The following is a 26,565-nucleotide window of genomic DNA, read 5'->3' as shown; positions in this document are numbered from 1 at the left end:
ATGGCGACTTGGAGTGTGTTAAAGTCTCCTTCTTTGGAAGTTTTTAAACAGAGGCTGGATGGCTATCTCTTGGGGGTGCTTTGATTGTGCATGGCAGGGGACTGGACTGGATGGCCCTTTTACCATTGTGGTCTCTTCCAAATCTAGGATTCTATGATTGTATGATTCTATGATTGTATGTACCTGACTTTTACAAGATATGGCGAGAATCAGGTGAGTATCAGCTCAAAGTGCAAAACATTACCAAGTGCAAAACTCTAAGCCTAATTCACAGAGCAGGTGGTAGACTAAAATCTACGAAAGCTCATGCTGCCAACTTCTTTCTTTCTGTTACTCTTGAATGTGCTGCAAGATCTCTCCACATACTAATTCTACAGACTAACACGGCTATATCTTTGAACTCTGTAAAGCAGATTTGCAAGAAATAGAATCTGACAAAGATGAGCAAGTTGCATGTTTTTGTTCTATCCATTTATGTATTTACATCATTTAAAGCACAGAGAGTGTATTTGTTGCCACTTTCTCTTTTCTTTCTTTCTTTCTCTTTCTTTCTTTCTTTCTTTCTTTTATTTTTGACAGAACACATTTTGGAACATACAACAAACAGTTGCCTTCTATGTCCTGTCTAAGAGCCCCAGTTCCATACTTGGTTCTGAGAGAGTGAACCATTCAGTTCTGTCTAATGACAGAACTGGTGATGTTTAAACAGGCATAGAAGTGAGTACCAACCATTCCTCCTTTTTCCAATGACACAGTGCTGCACTTATTTGTGAATAAATTTACTCAGGAGTAGGTGTTAGAAAACTGTTCACAAACCACTCAAGGGAAAAAATTGCTGTTTGAAAACCATTCACTCCCCCACCCTTTCAAAGCTATTTTAAGCCTTTTTTTAAGCACAGCTGTCTCTGTTCATGTTCAATCAAGTTTGAAAAAGAGAGAAGAAACAAGAGGATGTGCAGACCCAGACTGCAAGGATTCTCAGTCCAAAGTACTTGCTTTGTGGCAATTCTATATCCTCAGTTATTCATAGGCAATGGCCTTATACTGAATTAGACCACTGATCCTCCTTACCAAGAATTATTGTCATTGACTGGTACCAAGTCCACAATAATTTTAGATAGCAGTCTTTCCTATCTCTACATGGAAATGTCGGGGTTGAATTCTGCATGCCAACAGTGTATGTTCTTCTGCTGACTTACAGCCCCACCATCACTATATTTCCCCTAAACATTCTTCTTTTCTTAATATTCATTTATAGTTTTTCTGAGCAGCTCTTCTGCCTCAAACTGAAATGCATTAAAACACAACAAGAAAGTCTTTGTCCCTAGTTCATATGGAAAAGACAGAACTATTATCTTTTTCTGAAATGAGTTGATAGGATCCCACCCCCTCCTGATTACTTTGCTTGCTTAACATTTCCTGTTCCTTGCTTCTTTTCCTGTCTAACATGAAACTATAAATAAAGCCCCTCTAGATCATTATTGCTGTTGTTACATGACTAAGTAGACTCCAGGGCGAAACAGGCCACCCCAAAAGAGCAGCAACCACATGCCATGGCTCCGATCTGGCATTTTCCTGACACAAAAAGAAGTGAGAGAAAGTGGCTCCTTTTTGTGCTGGGAAAAAGGTGCCTTTACTGCTGCAATGGCATTTTTTCACATTTTGGTGGCATGCAGAGTCTAAATGCCATGCCGCTGAAATGCTGTCCTCTGTGTGGTTTCACAGGCAGCATGACACTGGCTTGGGGACAGAGTTGGGAGGTGTGGCATATGGATGCCATGCTCCCAAGCTGCTGGGAAGCAGGCATATTTTCCCAGTGTGTTTAGCCTCTAAAATTTAAAGTGGTTCTATCCTAACGTTGAAGATTACCATTATCTTTCTCTGAGGTTGACAGAGTGTAGCTTCCCCAAGGTCTCCCAGTGGGGTTCCATGTCTGAACAGGGATTTGATCCTTGGTCTCTCAAATTCCTACTCCAGCACACAAATTACTGCACCATTCTAGTACTTCTGCTGGATGATACTGAGTGTCTCTTAGTCCAGCATCTTATTTCCCAAAGGATCCAACTGGATCTTATGGAAAATCCAACAAGGAGTGCAAGTAGTCTCTCCAGTTCTTTCCTATCTCCCACCTCAAGAGGAAATCAAGAGGAACTTTTACTCTATATGAATTCCTTCTAAAGTGAATACCCTGTAGGGCACCTATACCACACATTCAAACAGCTTGTGTGGAAAACATGACAAGAACATAGGAGACTATCACACAGGCAAAACCAGTGGTTAAAAAGGTATTTTCCCAAGAAAGTTGCGCGAACGCAGAAAAGATTTTCAGATGACACCATGATCTAAGAGGACTTATCCCTTCACTGTGATTTCACCATAGTTGTGCGACTTTCCTTGGAAAATGCCTTTTTCATCCCCTGAATTACCCCTGTGTGATCATCTCCATAGGAACTGCACCAGCTATACAAATGGCAAGTCCATTGACTTGCAAGGCTGTATTCAGTGAGTGAGCATCTGACCACAGTCAGGCCATGTTTTGTGCCTTTGCTTGCCACTGCCAAATAGCAGACTTGATGCCTGCTCTGAACATGTTGTGAGGAAGGAGAGTGGGAGGGAAGGAAAGAAAAGAAAAAAACCATAGAGAGAGAGAGAGAGAGAAACATGTCAGTTGTCCTGACATATAAAGCTTGGATTAATTAGGCTGTTTAATGGGGCCTGACAACATTTGAAGCAGCACAAATTTCCCTGAAAGGAGGGAAGAGGGAGATGTGGGGTTGTTCTTCTCCATGCCTTCGATGCACTGTGCTAGCCAGGAAGCACAGATTCTTTTATTTTGTTCTGCACGCTACGAGGAGAAGGAGATCATTAGTGAAACAAGCCAGCTCATGCACTCCACAAGGTCCGTAATTCATCACATGTCTTGGTGGGAAAAGATGCAAGCCCCTGTTTAGCCATGCAGCTGGTGGAGCCCATGTCTGTGGTCCAGCCATAAACTACTTCCAATGATCATGGCATGTCATGGGCCAACAAATCCTGCATTTGGCCCATTACTCTGGACTTTGCATTGGAGTAAGTCATCCTATTCCCACAGTGTGTTGCTGGCCAGAGTGTTAGGTTTCTGAGCCTCTGAAAGGGACCCATGATCTCAACGGGTGACTCCTGATGAAAAGGTTTTCTGCAGCTACGGTATTCTGTCTTTTAGTTCTCAATGGGTACCAGTAAGAAAATGACAGATGAGGCAGGGAGAAAAAACAACACCTGAGTTTCAAGTTTTAGAAGACAACCCTGTAAAAACCCTATTTTTGAGCCAAGCCAATTCTAAGATAAACAGCCATGTCTGGAAGTACCAAAAATGGTTGCTGTGTTTCCTTAAGGAGGGATAGGAAGATACTTGGTGAAATAACTCTGAACATGTGTGTGTAAAAATCATTTTGTACTGGGGTGGAAAGCCTGAGGTCTTCCAGAGGTTTTGTGACTTCATCTCCCAGCAGCTCTTGCCAGCAGAGTCAGTGGTGAGAGGATAATGGGAACTGTAGTCCAACAGCATCTGGAAATGTAGCAGACACTTTTCCTCATTTCACAACAGCTATCTTCTCCATTCATTCATTTATTTCTTTATATTGGACTGATATCACACCTTTCTTCCAAAAAATGGGTGCAAAAAAGTTCATAGTACTACTGAATTAAAAGGACAGTGTCTAAAAAAGGAAACAAGATCCAACAGTGAAACAGAACTGCCTCATAATTGAAAGACACAGTTGAAAACAACTAACCACATGATTTAGAAACACATCCCTAAGGCAAATACAGTAGCCAACTGGGACAAGCTGCAGGTGGCAACAGGTAGAGCAAGGCTACCTGAGGTGTTCTGCTACATCTCTTTAAAGAGTTCAGTGCTGTCTTCCTTGCTCAGAAACAGCTTGTAGTGATCAGTGAGATTTTAAAGGAACTTCTAAAGGAATCAACAACTGCCTTGTTTCAAGACTAAAATGGAGTGATCCATAGCAAGCATAAAGTTTAGTTCACACGCACGAGCATCAAATGATATATTCAGGAATGTAGCTATTTCCATGCCATCTTACTGCCTGCAAAATAAAGCCTATTTATTGATAAATTTTCCTATATGACCCCCTTCTTTCTTCTAAAGCTCATTGCTGACAAACTGGGAGGCATAGCTGGAGTTTGACAGAAAGAGTTAGATTAATGACTGGTTTTTTCCCCCTCCCTTTTTGAAGGGGAGGGAGGAGGAGGAGAGGGGAAATGACAACAGCTCTCACTGGGTCTCATCTGGTACAATAATAAAGGATCTAACCTTGCCCTGAGGTCTCTGATATGATGCAGGGCAGCTGGTTGCTGGCAGGGTGCATTGGATAGTGAGCTGGGTGGCAGGTGGAGACCATCCACAAGATGATTATTTAACACTTCACAACAGAAACACAAGTCAACTGGGATGGACAGAAGAATCGTGGAAACAAGGTACCAGCCCAATTTCCTACATATTACTGCCAGTGACTTTGCTCCCATAGAGATCATAACTACCTGTAAACAAAAAAATTGGGCTACATAGTCTGCTTGGACAAGAGCATTTTAATGAGCATTTCCTTTTTGATCAGACTACAAACTGTTGTGCATTAAGTGAGACAAAATGGCAAATAGAAACTAAAGGAGGTGGTAGCAGAGTTAGCTTTAATAGAGAAAGCAAGAGAAGTTAGGGGCTATGCAGAAAGCCCCAAAGAGGCGGCCACCAGCTACCCCTTTTGCAGCCAGATCAGGGCCACAGCAACCACATGCTGCAGCCGCAATCTGGTCTTTGCAGGACACCCTGCAAAGGGCATGATAGCTGTGGCGCCACAGCTTTACAGTGTTTCTTCAGCACTGCGCCATGTGGATGCAGCACCAGAGAAGCCCTGTGATGCCGCACACCATGTGGAGAGGTGTACACTGCCCTGGGGGTGGAGTCGGACATGCGTCATGTGGACACTATGTCCCGACTGCACCCTCAACCCAGCTTTTAAGGCTGGTCTGCATAGGGCCTTACTCCGTTCATTTCTATATCTCCAAAAGCCCCAAAAGGTCTAATGCCAGTCCTGACATTCCCAAAGAGGTGTGGCTCCTACCCAGAATTGCTTCCAAATGGGCAAGGACCCTGAAACTAAATGCTTCCATCTCCTAAAAATGTGAGTCTGCCAGTTCATGTGCTAATCATCCAGTCTCCTGTGGGATGATAGATATTAGAGGGACAACCCTAGGATATTTTTTTCTGTCTGAGACAGAGGAGAAAGTATCCCCTCCCACTCCAGTCAAATTGTGATACAGGCAATCCAGAGAACACAGAGATCAAATGTGGGGGAGACCCTGGTGGACCCCATTCTTGGTAGTGACCATAAGCACCTCAGAAAATATTCCAAGTGATCCAGACATGGGTGAAATTGACAAGGTGGGCAAAGCAAGCAATGGAGAATGGAAAGGAGGTGACAGAGGAGTCAAACTTGGGTTTCCTCAGCCTTAGAGTGGCTATTTTTGCCTGTCCTGAACAAATTGTAAATGATAGACGCAGGCCAATCTGCTCTACCATTTAACATGCAAGCAGATGCCCTTAAAAAGGTGATCCCTGCAGATGGAAAAGAAGGAGGAATGCAATAAATAATGCAGCCTGTTCAGTGCCACTTCTGAATTATACAGGGCAGCTCTCTCATTTGAGGTAGCAACATGCTAATTACCCTTTGCTGGCAAGAGCACCTTATTCCACCATCCATTCACAATCTTGACAGCATTAAGTATGTCCCTGTACACAGCTTTAATCACTAACACTGAGTTTGAGCAGCACTTGCTCTGTCCCTAATGGAACTGATGTTGACAAAATATACCTTGACATTTGCATCGGGGAAAGAAAAGTTGTTTCCTTTCCACTCCTCCTTATCCAGAGGCACAAGTGCTATTTGATTCAGAGGGGCAAAACACAGAGACTCAATGTCAAAACGTTACTGGGCATCAGATCAGAACGAGGGATAGCTCATATAAGAGTGTTTGACTGCACCCTCTGCTGGGCAAGGCTGGCATTTGGGAGGATGACTGGCAACATGTGTGCATGTGTGTGTGTAAGCGATGTGGAGCTTTAGATTTCTCACAAGTGCCTTGAATGCTGTCACAGACTTTTAAAGCTGTTTGTGCCATATCCACAAGTGACTATTAAATGGGTGTTTGTGTTTTTCTCCATTTGTAAACTGAAGGCATAAATGACATTGGTTCAAATTTACAATTGCTTTTAAAAACGCCTCTGTTCTGATGTCTTTTCTGCTTTTTTTTGACGCAGCATTTAAAAATAAAATATTTCACCCTAAAAAGCATTTTTACAGAATGATTTCCATGTTTACTCAGGAAAAAATATCTCTGAGTTCAATTAAAGTGACTTCAAAGTAAGGATTTACCAGTTGATCTACCAGTCTTATCCTACAGTCTAGTCAAAATAATCACTGCTGCCCTAGATCATAACTTAGGTGACCAGTTGGAATGACGTGCTCCCATTGCAATAAAGCCAAAAGCATAATCAAATCAGGGACTGGGGTAGAGAAGCAGTTAGCATAAGAACCATGAGAACATAGCACTCTGGCAACTATGCCAGAATGCAGCAATCCCAAAATTTCTTCACTTCAATATTTCCACATCAGATGTTTCCTTGAAACATGCATTAATGGCAAAAATGAGGAGATGGTATCACAGAATCCATTCTGGCCCCTTTTCTACACATAGTACAGAAATAGGCCACATTTCCGTTTTGCAGCTTCCATGGTCCAATGGTAAGGAGGCAGCACTCCATGATAGCGGCCTAGAGGCGGGTTCTGCTTGAGGCATCAAGGCCTTTGGCAGCCACGCAGCAGTGTGGGCAGCCTATAGTAGGACCATTGGGACCACAACTCCCAGGTTCCCTGGAAGAAGCACCGCATCACTTCTAGTCCTTTCGGACTCCAGCTCCCAGGTCCCCCTGGGAGCAGAAGTGGCCTGGGATTGGCCAGGAGGCCAGGGTGGGTGGTCCCACCTCACTTCCTGGCCTCTGATTGGCCAGCCGGCCTATAAATGGTCACATAGGCCAGTGCTCGGCGCCATTTTTCTTGTCAGCTCCCACTCTCCCTCCCTCATTCAGGGTTGGTGTTGTGCTGTCACAACTTTCCAAGGGAGACAGCATAGGTCTCAGATCTGAAGGGCGTGGTTTCCTGTGCTGCAGAGCACTGGATTGGGAGTTCCACAGGGACCTGTGGGTGCTGAGGGTCTAGCGATGTCGCCATCATGGGGGTTGCATTGATTCAGTGTTCTCTGGTGACAAGAGGCAAAAATGTGCATATGTGCATAACCGGCTCCCAAGTGGATGGCGTACTTTAAGCCGATTTCCCTCTGTCAAGTGACCAGGCAATTTGGTTCATTGACTAACATGGGTTGGTGGATGGCAAATCCTCTATGTTTATTGGCTGTAATCAATAATGATGTGGCCTTTTTCTGCCAACTGTTACTTCACCTCCCCCCCCCTTTTCCACAGCAAGTTGCTCTTTTGAACTATGATTTCTATCATCCAACAGCTGATTTACATAGCACTACTCATTTTATATGTGTAGGCTTGATGAGAGTAGACAGAAAAAGATAAAAGGGCAGGAGCTAAACAGATGGAGAAAGTGAACCACAAGCCAGAACAAGCAAAAGTAGAAAGAGTGGGAAGCCAGTTGTGCTCAAGAAAGATGTGAATGGGGCTACTCCTCCTCATACCAGATCAAAAATTATGGTATTTGAAGCTGCTCTTCTCCAAAGACAAAAAGCATATGCAACATAACTGAGCCCTGTATTGCCTTTCAGAGTGTCAGGCTACAGTAATCTGTATGCTCACAGAAGACCACAGATCACCCACTGGTAGCTCAGTGACGAACGGAGTTGCAAAAGGAAATGGTAGATCACATGTTTTATTTCAACTCCCAATTTCTTTCTCTGTGCCTCAGCCTGATCCACCACTTTCTGTAATATCTGGGAGTTCCTTTTGAGATTCACCTATATAGAGGGAGAATGCTGCCAAGATAAAACTCACTCACCCAAAGAAGGGAATCAAACTGGAATGCTGTCTCCAATTACTTTTGATCTTCCTTCCATGACCCTTGGCCATGATCCTGAATTTTAAGGCTGAAAAAGGATGAATGACAGAGGTGTTCCACTTTGAATACATACTGTATACAGAGGCCCAAGACAGCTGTGTTCCATTGTGTGATGGACTCTTCTTTATGGGCTGTGCAGATTGGATGCTAACTTGGAATGATTTGGAACACTTACTAAAGAAAGTCAAGGAAGAAACTGGAAAGGTAGGTTTACAACTGAACATTTTTTTTAAAAAACCCCTAATGACCACGAATTAATTATATAACTTTAAAGCAGACAATGAAATAGTGCAAGATTTTCCATACCTTGGTTTAGCCATTAATAAAAATAAAGACTACAGTCAAGAAATCAGAAGAAAGCTATGACTTGGAAGGGCAACTATGAAGGAACTAGACAAGACAAAGGGTGCTCAACAATGGCTCCTTTTCATCCTGGAGAAAAGTCCCACAGGACTCTGTCCTGGGGCCAGTGTTATTCAACATCTTTATCAATGACCTGGATGACAGAATTGGGAGCACACTTATCAAATTTGCAGATGACACCAAATTAGGAGGAGTAGCTAATACCCCAGAAGATAGGTTCAAAATTCAAAGTGACCTGAATAAACTAGAAAGCTGGGCCAAAGCTAACAAAATGAACTTCAACATGGAGAAATGTAAGGTATTGCTCTTAGGGCGGAAAAATAAAATGCACAGATATAGGATAGAGGACACCTGGCTGAATGAAACTATGTGTGAAAGGGATCTAGGAGTCCAAGTAGACCACAAGTTGAACATGAGTCAAACAGTGTGATGCAGCAGCTAAAAAGGCCAATGCAATTTTGGGCTGCATCAATAAATGTATAGTGTATAGAGCAAGAGAAGTAATAGTGCCACTGTATCCTGCTCTGGTCAGGCCCCACCTGGAATATTGTGTCCAGTTCTGAGCACCACAATTCAAAAAGGACATTGAGAAACTGGAGCGTGTCCAAAGGAGGGTGACTAAAATGGTGAAGGGTCTGGAAATCATGCCCTATGAGGAACGACTTAGGGAGCTGGGGATGTTTAGCCTGGAGAAGGTTAAGAGGTGATATGCTAGCCCTGTTTAAATACTTGAAGGGATGTCATGCTGAGGAGAGAGCTAACTTGTTTTCTGCTACTCCAGAGACTAGGGCCCAGAGCAATGGATGCAAGCTCCAGGAAAAGAGATTCCACCTCAACATTAGGAAGAACTTCCTGACAGTAAGGGCTGTTCAACAGTGAAACAATGAAGACAGCTGAAAGGAAGAAAACACCTCATTTGAAACCATAAACTGAAGTCAATTTGATGGCAATTAACAACAACATTATGTACAAGCGATAATGTTATTGTATTTGTATGGAATGTTGTTGTTTTGTAGTGATGGAGTAGTGGGGACTGGTGGCTTCCATGTCAGTGGAGTAGTGAATCCCATTTGGATTTTAGTCTGAATTTAAAAGGGGCCATTCAAACCATTCTTATTTTTAAAATGTTTTTGGCACCTTGGATAGCTCCTTTAAAATTCAAACTTAAACCAGGGTGGGATCTTCGTTTCCCTGACCTGAAGAGAACCATCACTAGATAAGAGGGAGATTAAGAGGGGTCATCATCCTGAAACAAAGCAAAATTGTGACACCCAAGCTTTGGAAAGCAAAAACATCAAGAAGTGTGTGTATACACACACAGAGAGAGGGGGGGGGGATTTACTTATGTTTCACCTCCAACCTTCCTACTTGCACATTGCCTTCTGTGAGTCAGCAGATTTATCCTTTGTTGCCTTATCGTTAGTAACCAGAGTCAGGGAACATTTCCCCAATCATTTCAAGCCTCTAAGATGGAAATTAGTCAATATTAACATGGCAGAAGGGCAAAGCCTGTAGCTCAGTACTGAGGATGGGACGGCTTTCATATTGTTCTGCAAAAGCAAGCAAAAACATTCATATTCAGTGAAGCTGAGTCTTTAAAGAATCTCATGATACTAATAGAGCTAAAACATGAGAGTATCTGTGTGATTTTCTTGGGTTATACTCAGTTAAAATGGCTAAATTTTACAGACCTTTGACTTCAGTCTAGCCATCTGCAAACAAGTCATTTTTTAAAAATCCATTTTAGCCTAGTAGTTCTAGTAATGCATTTATGACATTTAGTTAAAGGAAGGATGGGCATCATGCAGCATTCAGATGTGACAACTACTACTCCCATAATTCCTCACTATTGGTTATGATGGCTGTAGATGATGGGAGCTTCAATCTAAACATCTGGAAGGCTGTGTCCGGGAAAGCTGCCAGCAACACTGACCGTAGCTGATAACAGAGCCTTTAGTTCAGTGGAAGTAAAGCAGACCCAGCAAAGAAGCAGTCCGAGGGCAGGTCAAGAATACGAGCCGAAGTCAGGATTCCAGAGATTCCAACGTTCTGAAAGACAAGCCGAAGTCAGGATACCGGGAAACAGCGTAGTCAAACAGTCCAGGGTCAAAAGAGCCAAGAGATAACAAAGTCCGGTCCGAGGTCAAGGTAACAAAGAATCTAGATACTAGGAGCTAGTGCTAGCAGCAATCACGCCGAGGGATCATGCAATAAACTCTAGCAACCAGCATTAGTCTCTCTCCCACTTAAGTAAGGGAAACTCTCCCTCGTGCCACCTGAGGCTGGTTGGCTAATTGCCTCTCAGCAATCCTCTGTGATCTGCGTCTGCAAGCACTCTCGGCTCTTCTCTCTTTGTAAGAAGGCACCTGCAGGCAAGCTTCGTCTCCAGAGTCACCACTAGGCTGTGGTATCGAAGGAAGCCTCTCTTTGGCACTAGGACCTGGTTGAACCTCCTCTTCTGAGGCTGGAGGATCACAGCTGGGACCTGGCAGGGCAGGAACAGCACCTGGCGTTGCCTCAATCAGCTCTTGCTCTGGAGGAGGCTCATCCTCCTCCTTATCCTCCGAGAGCTGATCTTGGCTGGCCATGACAGGCTGTGTGATTCCTACCCTGGGGTCAAAAGTTATGTTCAAATGATAGTTATTGTTTCCATATCCCTATACAGACAGGCCAAAATAAAGCTGCTTCGGGTCACTTTGGAGGTATGGTGTTTCAATGATGCATGCATCCTAAGAGTCTGGAAACTGCACCAAAGCTGCACTCCAGTCCTTAGGACTGGAATGTGGCTTTGGTGCGGCTTCTGGACTCTTAGGACACATGTATCATTTAAACAGCATATTTGCAAAGTGACTCGAAGCAGCTTTATTTTGGCCTGTCTGTATCTACCTTACCTTTTTTTTGCCAGAGTTTTACAATTGTGAGATATCATTTGTTTGAGAGCTAGTGTGATGTAGTGATTTCAGTGTTGGACTGGGACCCTGGAGACCAGGGTTCCAATCCCAAGTCATCCATAGAAAAACCCCTGGATGACCTTGGACAAGTCACATTCTCTGAGCCCCGAAAAAAGGCACTAGCAAACCCCATATGAACAAATCTTGGCAAGAAAGCCCCATGATAGATTGCCTTAGGGTCACCATGTGATCAGTGACATAACAACATCATTTGTTTAACTTCCTGAGATTTTTCTTATGTAGTATGCACTCTATGGTGGCTAGGTACATGGTTAACAGAAGGCAAAGAGAGGCATGAGCATGTTGGTAGCATGCCATGATCATTTTACAGTGGTAGATACCAGTGGTACATAGCAGCCAACAGTAGAACATGACAGTTTCCAGCTGTGCCATTGGATGGAGCTAGCTGGATTGATGCCAGCACAATAGATTTCCTGCTTCACCTGAGGAAGTTAGATTGGATTATCTTTATTGCCCCTTCCACCTCTATGGTCCTATGACTATCACACCATACCAATTTTTAAGGATTTCTGTAATTTTGTTAAAACAGATGCTCAATGCTTTGCTGAAATTTCTCCAAAAGATTAGCCCAGCAAAAAGCACCACTAGAGATCTAGCACTAGAATCCAAAGCAACCATCCTACAAGCTATTTTGTGTCCATGATGAGGCAATTCATTTCTAAATGGAGGGTAGGGCATGAGGCAACACACTCTTTCCCAGGGAGACTATTTGTTTTTACCTCATTGTTTTGCAGTGCTGGGCTGAAATGTCATAAAGACAGAAGAACTGCTCCCCAGGCCCTGGATAGAAACAATATTTCCCCAAATAGCTCCTTACTACCGAAACGATGCAGCGCTCTTCTCATTCCTTTGCCTCAATCTTCTTCCTTTTTTCCTATTTTTCAGGACCTATCAAATATCAGCCATCTCTTGGCATTTAGCTTTTATTGTTATAATAAATTAATCTGCAATACTATTTCCAAGCTTTTTATTGTTTTCAGATAACATGATGTTCCATCTCTTCCCCAAACCCCTTGTGAGGGTCTTCCCTGAAATTTATCTCATTTGTCTGCAAACCTTCTGCCCTAATGAAGAAATTTTGTGTGCACACACACACGTGTGTGTGTGTAAGGGGGGGGGCTTTATGACTTTTTCAATTTGCTAAAACATTAGTAAGGGAGGCTAGAGTCCAGCTTGTCTTCTATCCAAGCCAAGTAATAAATCTGCTTGGGGAATGTGAAAAGCTGCTTCGATGAACCTACTGAGCCCTTTGGGGAGCAACCAGCCCATTGTTTCCACTACAATCCAGTCATGGTGCCCGAATGCCTGGATTCACTATAAAATCTATTTTAAAGTCCATTTCTTATCAATAGAATTGCAAAATAAAAGAACACTGTTTGCTATTAAAATGCTAAGTACAAATCATCAACCAGAAATTGTTTGTTTGTTTGTTTGTTTCATTGACACTACTTTTTGCATTGTCTAATACATGTTTGTTGCCCTTCTTGGCTTATTAAAAAAAAGCCAGAGGGCATTGAAGGCGTGGTTAATACCTTGCTAAAACATGGCAAAATTCCATTGTGCCTGACTAAGGAGCTGGGGATGTTTAGCCTGGAAAAGAGAAGGTTAAGAGGTGATAGCTCTGTTTAAATATTTGAAGGGATGTCATATTGAGAAGGGAGCAAGCTTGTTTTCTGCTGTTCCAGAGACTAGAACCCGGAACAATGGATGCAAGATACAGGAAAAGAGATTCCACCTCAACATTAGGAGGAACTTCCTGACAGTAAGGGCAGTTTGAAAGTGGAACAAACTCCCTCAAAGTGTAGTAGAGTCTCCTTCCTTAGAGGTCTTTAAACAGAGGCTGGATGACCATCTGTCAGGGATGCTTTCATTGGACTGAGTGGCCCTTGTGGTCTCTTCCACCTTTATTATTCTATGATTCTGTAAGACCTCTCTGCATCCCACTGTATTGAACAACCAGTTTCCTATTTCCAGTATTCCATTTCTAGGCAAGGTACTGGAGTGTATGGTGACCTCCCAGCCCCACAGGATTCTATATGAAATTGATTATCTAAATCCATTTCAATCTAGCTTCAGGACTGGCTATGAGGCTGAGATAACTTTGATCACCTTTACAGACAACCTACATTGGGAATGTGTCCCTGTTGGTTCTGCTGGACTTCTTAACATGTTTTGCTACCATCCACCATGGTATCTTTCAGGGCTGCCTTTGTTGGGATAGGACTTTGAAGCCCCATTTTAAAATGGCTCGATTCCTTCCTAGAGGGGCAAACTGAGAAGGTGGTACTGAGGGACTACTGTTCAACCACTTGGCCATTAGTCTCAGGGGTGTCATAGGGCCTGCCTTTGTTCCCCATGCTATTTAATATACATGAAACCACTGAAAGAGTTTGTCCAGATGTTTTGGGGTCTGGGGCCATCCATATGCCAATAACGCCCAACTCTGTCTTTCCTTTGCCCTCAATCCAAGAGAGCTATTTCAGTTTTAAAACAGTTCCTGTCATCAGTAATGAAATGGATGAGAGAAGAAAAATTGAAATTTAGTTCAGAGAAGACAAAGGTATTCCTGATCTGTCAAAAGACAGATCGGGGAATATGCATTCAGCCTGTACTTGACAGAATTACATTTTCCCTGAAGACATGAGTTTGCAACTTGCATGTGCTCCTGTATTCAACCCTGAGCCTAGAAGCCCAGGTTTCTACAGTGGCCAGGAGTACATTTGCAAAATTAAGGTTTGTCTACCAGCTGTGCCCATTCCTAGGGATGCTGCATCTGGCCACAATAATACAAGCCTTAGTTACACCTCTCTTTGATTATTATCATGTGCTCTACATGGGGTTGCATTTGAAACTGTTTGGAAACTTCAGCTAGCCCAAAGAGCTTCAACCAGATTATTAACTGGGACTGGAAGCATACACTTCCATTACCACAACAGCTCTACTTCCTGTTCATCCATTTCTGGGCACAATTCAAAGTGCTAGTTCTGATCTATAATGCCCTGCAAAAGTTAGGTCCAGCCTGTCTGATGGACTATATGTCCACATATGAGCCTGCCTCTTGTTTGGCCTCTTCTTAGGAGTCATTTCTCTCTGTCCAATCCATGCCACAATACATTTGGTGGGAACATAAGAGAGGGTCTTCTTGGTGGCAGCTCCCCACTCTTGGAACTCCCTTCCTGCTCTCCTTGCTATAACTCCATGGGCAGATGAGGACTTTTTTCCCCAACAAGTCTTTCAGGACTGATTGCTTACGAGGAAAGGAGCTTTCATAATGTGCTACATACTTGGTAATTCTATTGATAGTTTAATTCTATTTTTAGTTTAATTTCATTTTAACCTTTGCTTGATGTGGACTTCTAGCTGTATCAGTTTAAATTACTGCAGTTTTAACTACCTTGGGTCCTAGCGTTGGGAAGGAAAGATATAAATATAGGATATAGTATAATAGTAGTAGTAATAATAATAATAATAATAATAATAATAATAATATTCCAGAAGAGTTCATGCCCTGGAACATAGGGCTCTGCCTTAACCCTTGGGTGAGAAAGATGAGCTCCAGCTTATCCCTAGACAGCATGGCAAATAGGGGTGCTGCAAATGGCAGACCTGGGTTTATTAATCATGCAATTCTCAAGATATCTTTAGACTCCAACTGCCAGCTTTCCTCATCATTGGTTATACTGGTGAAGGATGATGGGAACTGTTAGGGATGATGGGAGTTGCAGCTCTTCTCCTGGCTTTCACTCTCACCACCCTGGTCAGCGGAAGAACAACCAGTTTGACCAGTAGCTCTGAGAATTGGCTGAAGATGTCTTCTAATCTTCTCTGCAGTCTGCTGGTTCTTGTTCAGCTCTCAAGACACCAGTCAACACAGTAGTCTTCTTGTATAAAAGATCTACTTTTATTCTACTATATACACTATGCACAAAACAATTCACTACTATACTCCTCAATACCCACACTACTATACTCCTCTATACCCACAAAAAGTATTGCCATACATTATTGCTTATATAGACATTTGTCTCTCTATTCATTATACAGTTGCCACCTCCTGGGCGTGTACATACATTATGATTGACATACCATACTTGGCTCAATCTAGGCCTCACATTGCATCATACATTACTGTCCACTCAATGACTCTCAGGTGATATCAATTTGCATCTTTTCACTTTGTCATTGCCTCATATGTCCTTGGCTTTCAGGACTCTCTAATTACATTACTTACAACACCTGTGTGACAATTCAATAACTTTTGCTGTGTCATGTTACTTTCAAATACATTCATATACATATTATATTTCTTGTGACTATATATCCCATGTGGCTTTTTCCTGACAGGAACTGCAGTCCATCAGTACTGAAGGGGCAGCAGAATTCCCATCTCCACTGTGACCTGCCAACTAGAACCACAAAATCATAGAGTTGGAAGAGACCACAGGAGCCATCCAATTCAATCCCTACCATGCAGGGATGGACCATCAAAGCACTCCCAACAGATGTCAATCCAGCCTCTAAAAAATCCCAAAGAAGGAGATTCCACCACACTCTGTGGCAGTGTATTCCACTGTTGATTACTTCGCTGAGAAGCCCAGCTACCAACATAAAGGATAGGAGGATGTTTCATTTGATTCCATCTTCCTTCTGCAGATGCTGGTTGGCAGGTTTTATATTTTTATTGACTTGATTATCTGTATGTACAGCACAGTGTACATTTACAGCTCATTTGATGACTATAACCTATATTTGGTTGTCATGAATAAACTGATTCTAACATTTACAGCACTATAGAAATAAACAATAACAACAACAACAACAACAACAATAGTGAGTTACGTAGACTTAAATCCAACCTATATGTGTGCAGCTCACTTTTCTGATAATTCCAGGTATTGGGATCCTCCACCTTCTGCAAAGACCAACCCCCTGAAAAGTCACCTTTTTCATGATGCCTGACTCCAACTTGGCAATGCAGTGGCTGGTGGAAAGATAAGGACATCTGAGAAGCATTTGGACATCTTCCTGTAGGCATACTACACTGACTGCAGCCAGCAACTTCCATATCAGTGGTGTAAATCTGCTCTGGCTTTTCGTCTAAAATTTCAAGGTGCTTTCCATGGTACTAGAGTTATTAGGAGGACTAAGGTTCCATACTTTGGATGTGTGAAAGTTGTATATGAGTTTGCACAAAAAATGGCCAAACCATTCTCTCTTGATAAGGGTTAGAATCATAGAGTTATAGAGTTGGAAGAGACCACAGGGGCCATCCAGTCCAATCTCCTGCCATGCAGAAACTCACAGTCAAAGCACCCCCAACAGATGGCCATCCAGCCTCTGTTTAAAGATCTCCAAAGAAGAAGACTCCACCACTCACCAAAGCCGTGTGTTCCACTGTCAGGAAATGTTAATGTCTAGATGGAATCTTTTTTTCCTGTAGCTTGCATCCATTGTTCCAGGTCCTAGTCTCTGGAGCAGCAGTAAAAAAGCTTGCTCCATCCCTAATATGACACTCCTTCAGATACTGGGCTATCATATCACCTCTTATCTTTCTCTTCTCCAAGCTAAATATACCCACCTCCCTAAGTCTCTCCTCATAGGGCATGGTTTCCAGATCCTTCACCATTTTAGCTGCCCTCATTTGGGCAGCTTGTCAACATCCTTTTTTAATTGTGGTGCCCAGAACTGGACACAGTGAGGCCTGACCAAGGCAGAATGGAGTGGCACTATTTCTTCCCTTGATCTAGACAATTAATTAACCCAGTATAAATGCCATGCTTTCACCCTGTGCAATCATTGGAATCATTAGACTGGACCAATTAGTTATACTTTAGAAGAACTCTTCTCTAGCATTACTACTTAAAACACTTAGGGCATCAGGCAGTTTCCACATGTATTTATAGGAGTTTCTCCTCATTCCACAAACAAGTGCTAATCTGCTTCCTTTTATGCTGGATTAATTAACAGAGAGAATAATGAATAGAGACAGTTGATTAAGGCCAAGCAGTAGAGATTAGATTGACTCCACTGCTTAAATCATGAGTTAAGCAGCCTGCTCAGTGCCACATGCCACAGCCATGGCATGCCAAGAATGAGAAGGCCACAACTTATATCCTGTGATTGTAGCCTTTTTATCTAGTGTGACCTCCTATGGAGCAGGGATGAAATGAAAGGCAAGCTATACATTTAAAAAGCTAAGCAGAATAACAAGTAATTTGCATACACCCTTTATGAGCATCTGTTGCGTGTCATCTGTTACATTGTCAAGCCATAATAAGTAGACATGTTGCAGCTGTTGGGTGATATTCTTATTCTAAAATTTATAACTCCTAAATGTGCCAAACAGCTACTGGGCAGCTGCACTAGTGGGGAGTGACACTGGCGGAAGATCTCTCAGAGACAACAGCAGTGGCACCATAGTTAATGTTTGTTAGTACTGTGCAAAAGGAAGCACAGTAAATCCTTTTTTATTGTCTTCTACCATGAAAACCCTATGATGAGACAATCCAAAATGAAACAAGACATAGTGCGTGAAGGTGAAACCCCCAGGTCTAATGGCACTTAATGAGCTACTGGGATAGAGCAGAGGACACCTATGTGTAGCATTGTGCTTAATCATGCAAAAGGACTCAGGCCTAAAGGACATTCAGCTGTTGATGTGCTCAGATGTGAAAAGGAAGTTCAAAGGTGCACAACACACATTATAGGGACATAGAATGTGAGGAGCTTGAATCAGGGCACCTAGATATAGTAAAACAAGAAATTGAATGTTTAAACATTGTAGTGCTTGGGGTGAGTGAACTCAAGTGGGCAGGAAAGGGGTGTTTTAAGTCAGATAATTACACAGTGGTTTACTCAAGAAATGAAAATGAAAAAAATAATTGGCAGAGATGTATCAATCAAAGGATATAATGCAAAGTCTGACTAGATCATATCACTAAGGCGTGTTACAGACCGCCCCTTTGGGGCGGCCTGTAACCGGCCCTTTCCCCACTGTATCAGGGCCTCAGCTGCCACAACGGCAGCTTCTGAGGCCACGATCCGCCGCTTTCCAGGCCGTGGGGAAGCGGCAAAAGGCGGCTTCCCGCGGCCTGGAAAGGGGTGTCCTTGGGGCTTCATGCCCCAAGGACACCAGATGGTGGCAGGGAGGAGGAGAAAGGGGCCACTCGACCCCTTTCTCCCTTGCGTCCCTGGCGCAACCGTCTAAAGGCTGTGCCAGCGATGCAAACCACAGAAGGAGCTCCGTTTCGGAGCTCCTTCTCGCACGGCATGACGACGTCACAACCGCGCCGCCTCGTTTGGAGGCAGTGCGGCGGTGACGTGGTCATGGCGGTGCCCATCTGTATAGGGCACCGCCATTTTGTACGGACTGGGCCCGTACTAGGGTTGGGGGCATCAAGAAGTGATGCCCCTTTCTAACCCTAGTACGCACTCGTCACATACTAGGGTGCCCGTTTGTAATGGGCCTATGACTTCAGGGGAAAAAACAAGACCAGGAACAAATTGTGGTCCAGACCATGAACTGTTAATAACAAAAATTAAAGTAAAGCTAAAGAAGAACACTAGACCAACCATCATGCCAAAATACAACCTGAAGAACATCCCCATAGAATGTAAAGATAATGTAAAAATAGATTTGCACTATTAAGCCTAAATGACTATGAGCAAGAAGAACTCTGGGCTGAAGCAAAGAACATTGTCAGTGAGGAATTCAAAAATACATTGTCTGCAGCCAAAAAGAAAGAGAAGCATCAATGCAAGAAAGATGAAACTTCAAGCAGTAAATGAGAAGCAAAAATAAAAGGTGACAGAAATAGGGTCAGAACCTTGAATGCAACTGTACAGTGACTTGTACACAGGGAAGGAAAAAACTACTATAACAATCAATGGAGAGGAATAGACGTTGATAACAAAAAAGGAAGAACAAGAGACCACTTCCACCAGATACAATCAAATCAAAGGTACAATCAAATCAAAGATAATATTTAAACCAAGAGTGGGAATGCTATACGATCAGCAAGGCAACACATTATATGACCAAGTACAAATATAAAGACAATGGAAACAATACACTAAAGAAATATATAAATGAGATGAAAGGATGACAGATTCATTTAAGGATGAACCATTTGAAGACAAACTTATGATTTTATAAAATGAAGTGGAAGTTGCATTCACAGTACCTGGGAGAAATAAAACACCAGAAACAAATGGCATACCAATCAAGTTGCTTCAAGCTACAGAGACAGAATCTACTCTAGTTCTAACTAAAATCTGTCAACAAATACAGAAAACAAAACAATGTTCCACAAACACTCAATATACATTCCAGTCCCCAAAAAAGTGGACAACAGGGATTGCAATAACTACAGGACCATTTGGATTAATTTCCCATGCAAAGTAATGCTCAAAATTCTGTATCATAATCTCTTACCATATACCGAGTCAGAAATGGCAGATGTCCAAGCTGGATTCAGGAAAGGAAGAGACACTTTTCTTGATCATACTGCATACATACATTGGATAATGGAGCACAGTAAAAAATTTCAATGGAAAATCAGCCTGTGCCTTATAGACTGTAGCAAAGCTTTTGTTTGTGTAGATCATGAAAAACTGTGGTCTGATCGTAAACAAATTGTGTGCTACAACATTTGGTTGTCCTGATTGTCCTGATATATAATCTGTACTCAGAACAAGACCCTACCATCATGAAAGAATATGGAAACACAGAATGGTTTCCAGTTGGCAAGGAGTTCAAGTAAGGCTGCATTTTATTATCCTATCCCTTTAACTTATATACTGAACATATCGTACCAAAAGAAGGATTAGACTTGGAGGAAGGGGGCATGGAATTAGATGAAAGAACATCAACAATTTAAGATATGCATATGATATCATACTACTAGCAGAAAATAGCAAAGACTTTGAACCATTATTGAAGAAAGGAAGAAAGTGCAAAGGCGGGTTTACAGTTGAACATGAAGGGGGAAAATGTCCAAAGACTGCTTACCTAATTTTAAGGCAGATGATAAAGATGGTGAAGGATTTTCCATACCATTTGTCATTAATCAGAATGGAGACTGCGGTGAAGAAATTAGAAGAAAACTTCTAGTAGTACTTGGAAGGGCAACTATGAAGGAATAGACAAGAAAAGTGTCAAGATATATCTTTGAATACTAAAGTTAGGATTTTCCATCCCATTGCATTTTTAGTTTCTATGCATAATTGTATATGTATATGTATAATAAGCTGGACAGTGAAGAAATCTGATGGAAAGAAAATCAGCTCATTTGAAATGTGGTGCTGGAGAAGAGTTCTACAGATTTTGTTGTTCTGCTATAAAGACAAATAAATGGGTCCTAGAGTAAATCAAGCCTGAAATCTCCCTAGAAGCCAAGATGACAAAACTGAAGCTGTCATATTTTGAACATACCATGAGAAGACATGACTCCCTGGAATAGACAATAATGCTTGGTAGGGTAGAAAACAGTAGGAAAGGGGGAAGGTCACATTTCAAATGGAGATTCAATCAAAGAAGCCATGGCCCTGAGTCTGCAATGTTTGAGCAAGGCTGTGATGACAGGGTGACTTGGAGGTTTCTCATTGCTTGGGTCACCATAATCTGAGGTCAACGTGATGGCTGTTAACAATAAATGGAAGAAGTTAAATTTTGTGCAGGGGCCATGCTAATCTTCTCTGTATCATTCCAATTTTAGTATATGTGCTGCTGAAATGAGCATGAGAAATAAAATGCTACAAGTGGAATATAAAGGGATCTGACACAAGGAAGATATGAGGGCTGAGTTAAGACTGAATCAATCTTATAGGCTAATCAGGAAGTCATGTGGGTTTTTTTTTTCCTCACAAGAATGAACCAGAAAAGGCAAGGGAGGAAGCCAAGGTGTGGAAGGAAGAGTTATGTATGGGAAAGTGTAAGGATGAGTCAGGGGTATGGGAGAAGAAGGTAAGAGGAGGATAGGTAAGGGTAAATTAAACTAAAGGGTAAGAGAAAGTAGAAATGGAAGTGGTGGCAAAGTATGAAGGTGAGGGAGACGTGCAAGAGAAATCAGAAAGGACTGATTGTAGGAAGGATGAGGAGTGTAGATGAAAGAGGGTGACATGGAAGGTGATAAGGATAAAGTGGAGTCAGTAGAGGTGAGGGGATGTGACGGGAAACTAATTGTAGAGGGTTACAGGAAGGAAGAATAATGAAACACCTTGAGTAGAAGGTTAGAGTTAACAGTGGGTATGAATCCAGAAATGTATCATGATAAGAACGCTATGTTAAGGTAAAACAATATATGGTAGATGCATCTTTGAAGACTGTATGATGAGTGAATATTTTATGTGAATTGAGGTATGTGTTTTTGTTGTATGATATATGGTTATGTTATTTTTTTTAGTAGTTTAATATGGTTTTATATGTTGGAAATATTGTGAATAAAGATCATAATTTAAAAAATTAAAGCTTTTATCCCATTTCTTCTGATTTTTTAAAAGCAACAAAAATTACTATTACATTTGCAGATGGGAGAAAATTAGACACATACTACTTAGAGGTGAGGGAGAGAAAAAGGATTTAAAATGTCAGTTCTGTCAACCAGAGGAAACTACCATATGAGAAACTTAGCCACCTCATGTAGCAGGTTAGATCTGTCACAGTTCTAAACTCCCTTGGAAGAACAGGTTCTTCATGCTTAAGCTTATAAGCTGTGTCACTATATGAATATGCATTTGGCTGCTGAGGCTGGAGCTCAGTGGCAGGACACCTGCTATGGATACAGTAGCCTGCATCCTATTGCAAGTTCCAAATAGAATAGACCCATTGGAATTTTTTCAAGTGATGAGTCAAGACTTACATAAACCCCATTCATTCAGTGGTTTGACTTTAATGGTGACTACAGATAGAATTCATACCTAAAAGTTCCAGCTTCAGTCCCTGTCATCTTCCAATAGGAATCTATGGAAAGGATCATGGAGAGGATTTTAAAGAGGATCAAACTGAACTAGTATAAGGGAGATATACAGGAAGTTGCAAAATCAGATGGAATGGGTTCATCTAGATCCTTCTTATCTACATTGAACACCAGCAGGTCCCTTGAGATTTCAGACAAGGGTCTTTCTTCAAGCACTGAGAATTAAGCCTAGGCCCTTTTTGCATGAGAAGCGTGTGGTCTGCCATCAACTAATAATAGTTATAAAACCTTGGATCAAAAAAGGAACTGCCTATATCATTCTTCTGACTCACATGGATATTCTCTATGAATGCTTATGGTGCTCCCACAGTATCCAGATAATATATGCTGTAAAAAAAAGTTCAGTTAAAACTTGTATTTCAAAACACCTTGGCTCCGTACTGTGTAGTTCAGTGCTGGTGAATGCATAACCTGATTTATTTTAACTGAACTTTAACTGAACCTGGTGGTGCAGTGGTTAAATGCCTGTACTGCAGCCACTCAATCACTAACCACAAGTTTGTGAGTTCAATCCCAGCCAGGGGCTCAGGAGTGACTAAGTCTTGCATTCTTCCAAGGTCGCTAAAATGAGTACCCAGCTTGTTGGAGGCAATTAGCTTACAGTTGTAAACCTCTTAGAGACTGCTTAATGCGATATGAAACAGTATATAAATGAAGCTGCTATTGTTTAGCTGCTATTGATCTTACCATTAGTCTTCAGTAGCCTGGCCAGAGGTGAGGAACCATGGAAGTAGTAGCTCACCTGCCTTAGGAGAGCCAAAGTTTTCCCCAACTCATGACATAGCCTTTACTTTAGAGGGATTGATATAAAACTTTATAGGGTCTTTATTTTAGAGGAATTGATATGAAACTGATTTTATGCCCATAGCCTCCTGTACCTTACCTTGCTCTCAGTCAAGCTGCCAGGAAATCCCATATAAAAATCAAGTATTTGAAAAGTATAAAAGATTACTTTTATTACAGGTGCAATTTTCTTCCAAAGAGATGAACTAATGCTAAATACCTCTTAAGCTCATTTGGATGAACTTTCCTAAAAGTGTCAAATTCTTCTTGTTTTCTGGCAAGGGAGAGTGTTATGATGGTAAGATGGATGCCCACTGGGAGGAGAGTCTTTCAGTATCTCTCCATGGAATAAAGCAGGTTTCAAGAGGTCATGGTACTTAGATGGAAAAGGTTAATGCCCCTTTTATTTCACGTGTGCTGTTCTTTCCTGAAGAGTACAGCTCAAGGCACCTAATAAAGACCTGCTCCTAAAGAAAGGAAGAGAGTTGCTCCACTGCCCCAGGCAAAACTCTGAGAAGCATCAACATCTTTAGAATGCCACAAACATGGCTCTGGCGTGGTAGACTTGCATAACCCTCCATGTGTAACACTTTTGAGGCTAACTGAAAGAAAGATATTGGCAGCATGAGCTTTGTAGACATTAGTCTATCTCCTCAGATGCATTCCTCCATGTGTATTTCTCCATAATAAGGGAAACCAAGGTACTGTTATCAGTATTCAATGTGTGTGCCATTATAACACTGGGAACAAAGCACTGTGTGATTATTACTTTCAAGGAATTTCCAAACTTATGCCTTCCAGATGTTTTCACTATACATATCAGCCCCTGATATGTATGGCTAATAATCAGGGATGATGAAAGCTACAGTCCCACATATCTGGACAGTTCTAGGTTGGAAGGCAGAGAACATGTCCTAGTGGTCAGTTTTCCCAGAGACGCGGATCATATCAAGAGTCTTACCAGAATACCAAAACTGACATCTATGCATTGAGATTATAAATAACCAGCTTAAAAGTAGTTTATAACTTGCAAAACAGAAATAAAAGAAAGAAGAAATAGTACAAGGCATTTCAAATATGGATGCTGTAATTTTTGTGCAGGGCATAGTTACTACCAAACACCTCTTCCAAAAATGGAACTATTTGCATGATTGCAAACTGTCAATGGGTTTAAGTAGGAACTGGAGTGCTAGTAACTTCAAGGAACTGGATACAGACAGGCATGTAGCTGAAATGGGCACTTGCTATGTTGGGTTTAATTAAAATTCAAGATTACATCTGAGTGGCTTCAGGAGCTCTGAGCATGCTTACTTAGAAATAAGTCCCTCTGATTCCAATCCCATTTGCTCCTAAATAAAGCTGCATAGGATTTTAGCCTTCATTTCTAACAATTTTTGTTGTTTTGATTTATCTTGAAGTTGAATCCAATTTATGGAGACTTTATTATGGCTTTTTCTAAGCAAGATTTATTCAGGGAAGGTCTACCATTGCCCTCTTCATAGGCTGACAGGGACTGTCTGTACAGACCAAATAATACAGCCTCCTCCACCCCATCCACTCAGCAGGGAGAACAGTTAACACATGGCCCAAGCCCGGATTCTGATGCACACAGATTGTCCTATGGCTGGCCCCTTCAGCACCAGAATTAGGGTATAATACCCTCTGAAAAGGTAAAAGTAAAAGTTTCCCCTTTGACAAAGTTGTCAAGTTGTGTCCGACTGTAGGGGGCGGTACTCATCTCATTTACTAAGCCGAAGAGCCAGCATTGGACGATATCACACATGAGGAATGTCTCCCAATTTTGAAAGAAAAGAAAGTAGGGCCATTTCGAAAATGAACACTATTACATGAATGGTTGTCAAACGTACAGAAGAACACAGCACCCACCCCAAAGCCAAAGTAGTGCAAATGCAAAAGAAGTTATCATATGAATACATACCCTACGTAGTCTAGAATTTGAATTAGCATCGTGACCTTTTTACACTTCCGGTGGGGCTTGCCTCCGGTTCCCTTGGTTTTGCCTTGTTTCATGTTATTTGTTCATTCATTACCCCTTATTTCATGTTATTTAGGCAATTCATGTTATTTAGTCATTCATTACCCTTTATTTCACGTTATTTAGGCAATGCACTTAATTTGTCCATTCATTACCTCTCATTTCATGTTATGAAGGCAATTCACCAATTCAAAACCAGTCGAAAGCAACCTTGTGCTTGGTTTGAGCATTGGATTATGGCTCTAGAAGGCAGGGATCAAATCCCACTGGGTGACCTGGTGCAAGTCATACTCTCTCAGCCTCCTCAGAAAATGGCAATGGCAAAACCCATCTGAATAAACCACCCAAGAAAACCCAAAAAGTGGGGTGGGGGTCTCCAGATAGTTGTGTGTGTGTGTGTGAGAGAGAGAGAGACTATGTCTGTGCCTTTAAGTCTCCAGCTATGGGGGGAATGAGGGGAGAGGAGGAGTCCCTCCATTTGGGAGAGCTTTGCTCCAGTGAGGTTGTGGGGGGCCTGGGTCCTCTCTGGTTCTAACCTGGCCCATTGGGAGTCCCATTGAAGGCAATGACACTGCCTCCTTGCCATGAGTCAGAGGAGAAGGGAGAAATGAGAGGGGACGCTGTGCAGGAACCAGAGCTGGTGACTAAGGCTACATCCACACTGGAGAAATAACCCAGTGTGGCACCACTTTAACTCTTTGCGGAGTTGGAGTTTGTTGTGAACCCAGAGCGATGCCCCTGAGGGGAGGAAAACAGACTCCCATTCCCCAGGCTGCCCCACTCCATCCTCCCCCAAAGGAGGAGGAATGAAGGAAGAAGAACAACTCTTTGGGGCTATTAAAAAAAGGGGGGGAGTTTTCTCTCTTTTTTGAAGCCCCCTGGCTCTGGAGGAAGGAAGGGAAGCAAAAAGGTCCCTGAGGAACACAAGGGGCCAGGAGCAGGACAAGCCCTAAGCCCACTATTTTGGGCAGAGAGAGAGCTTGCAGGGCACCTCATGGAGAGCCACTCTTTCCTGTCAAAACAGCTTCTTTTCCTCCTGGCTGCTGGGGAAGACCTAGGAGCCCTGGAAGCCAAAACAAAATGGAGGATCATGGGAATTGATGCGGGAGGAATACCAGGGCCACAGCAGACATACATATCACACCAAATGACATCGCATGGAATGCGAAGTAGCCTGGGAATAGGATTTGTGAATTCCCTAGTCCACCGAATTTACTTAAGTGTGGTTGATTGATTGCATTCGGAGTGCATTCGGAATGCCAGCGAATGCGTCTGATAACCTTTTGCGCAATAACGTGAATATGCATGATTACTTTTGGGATGACAGTGGATTATACTTCCAA

General features: G+C 42.2%; 1 pseudogene; it reads right to left on the bottom strand.

Annotated features, from left to right (window-relative positions):
• Positions 1-21,115: 21,115 nt before the first annotated feature.
• On the bottom strand, positions 21,116-21,207 carry LOC121924531 (annotated as a pseudogene).
• Positions 21,208-26,565: the final 5,358 nt, after the last annotated feature.

The sequence above is a fragment of the Sceloporus undulatus genome, chromosome 2 (assembly GCF_019175285.1).
Source record: "Sceloporus undulatus isolate JIND9_A2432 ecotype Alabama chromosome 2, SceUnd_v1.1, whole genome shotgun sequence".
NCBI lineage: Eukaryota > Metazoa > Chordata > Lepidosauria > Squamata > Phrynosomatidae > Sceloporus > Sceloporus undulatus.
Note: the sequence above shows the minus strand (reverse complement) of the source record. Positions and strands in the feature narration are given on the sequence as shown.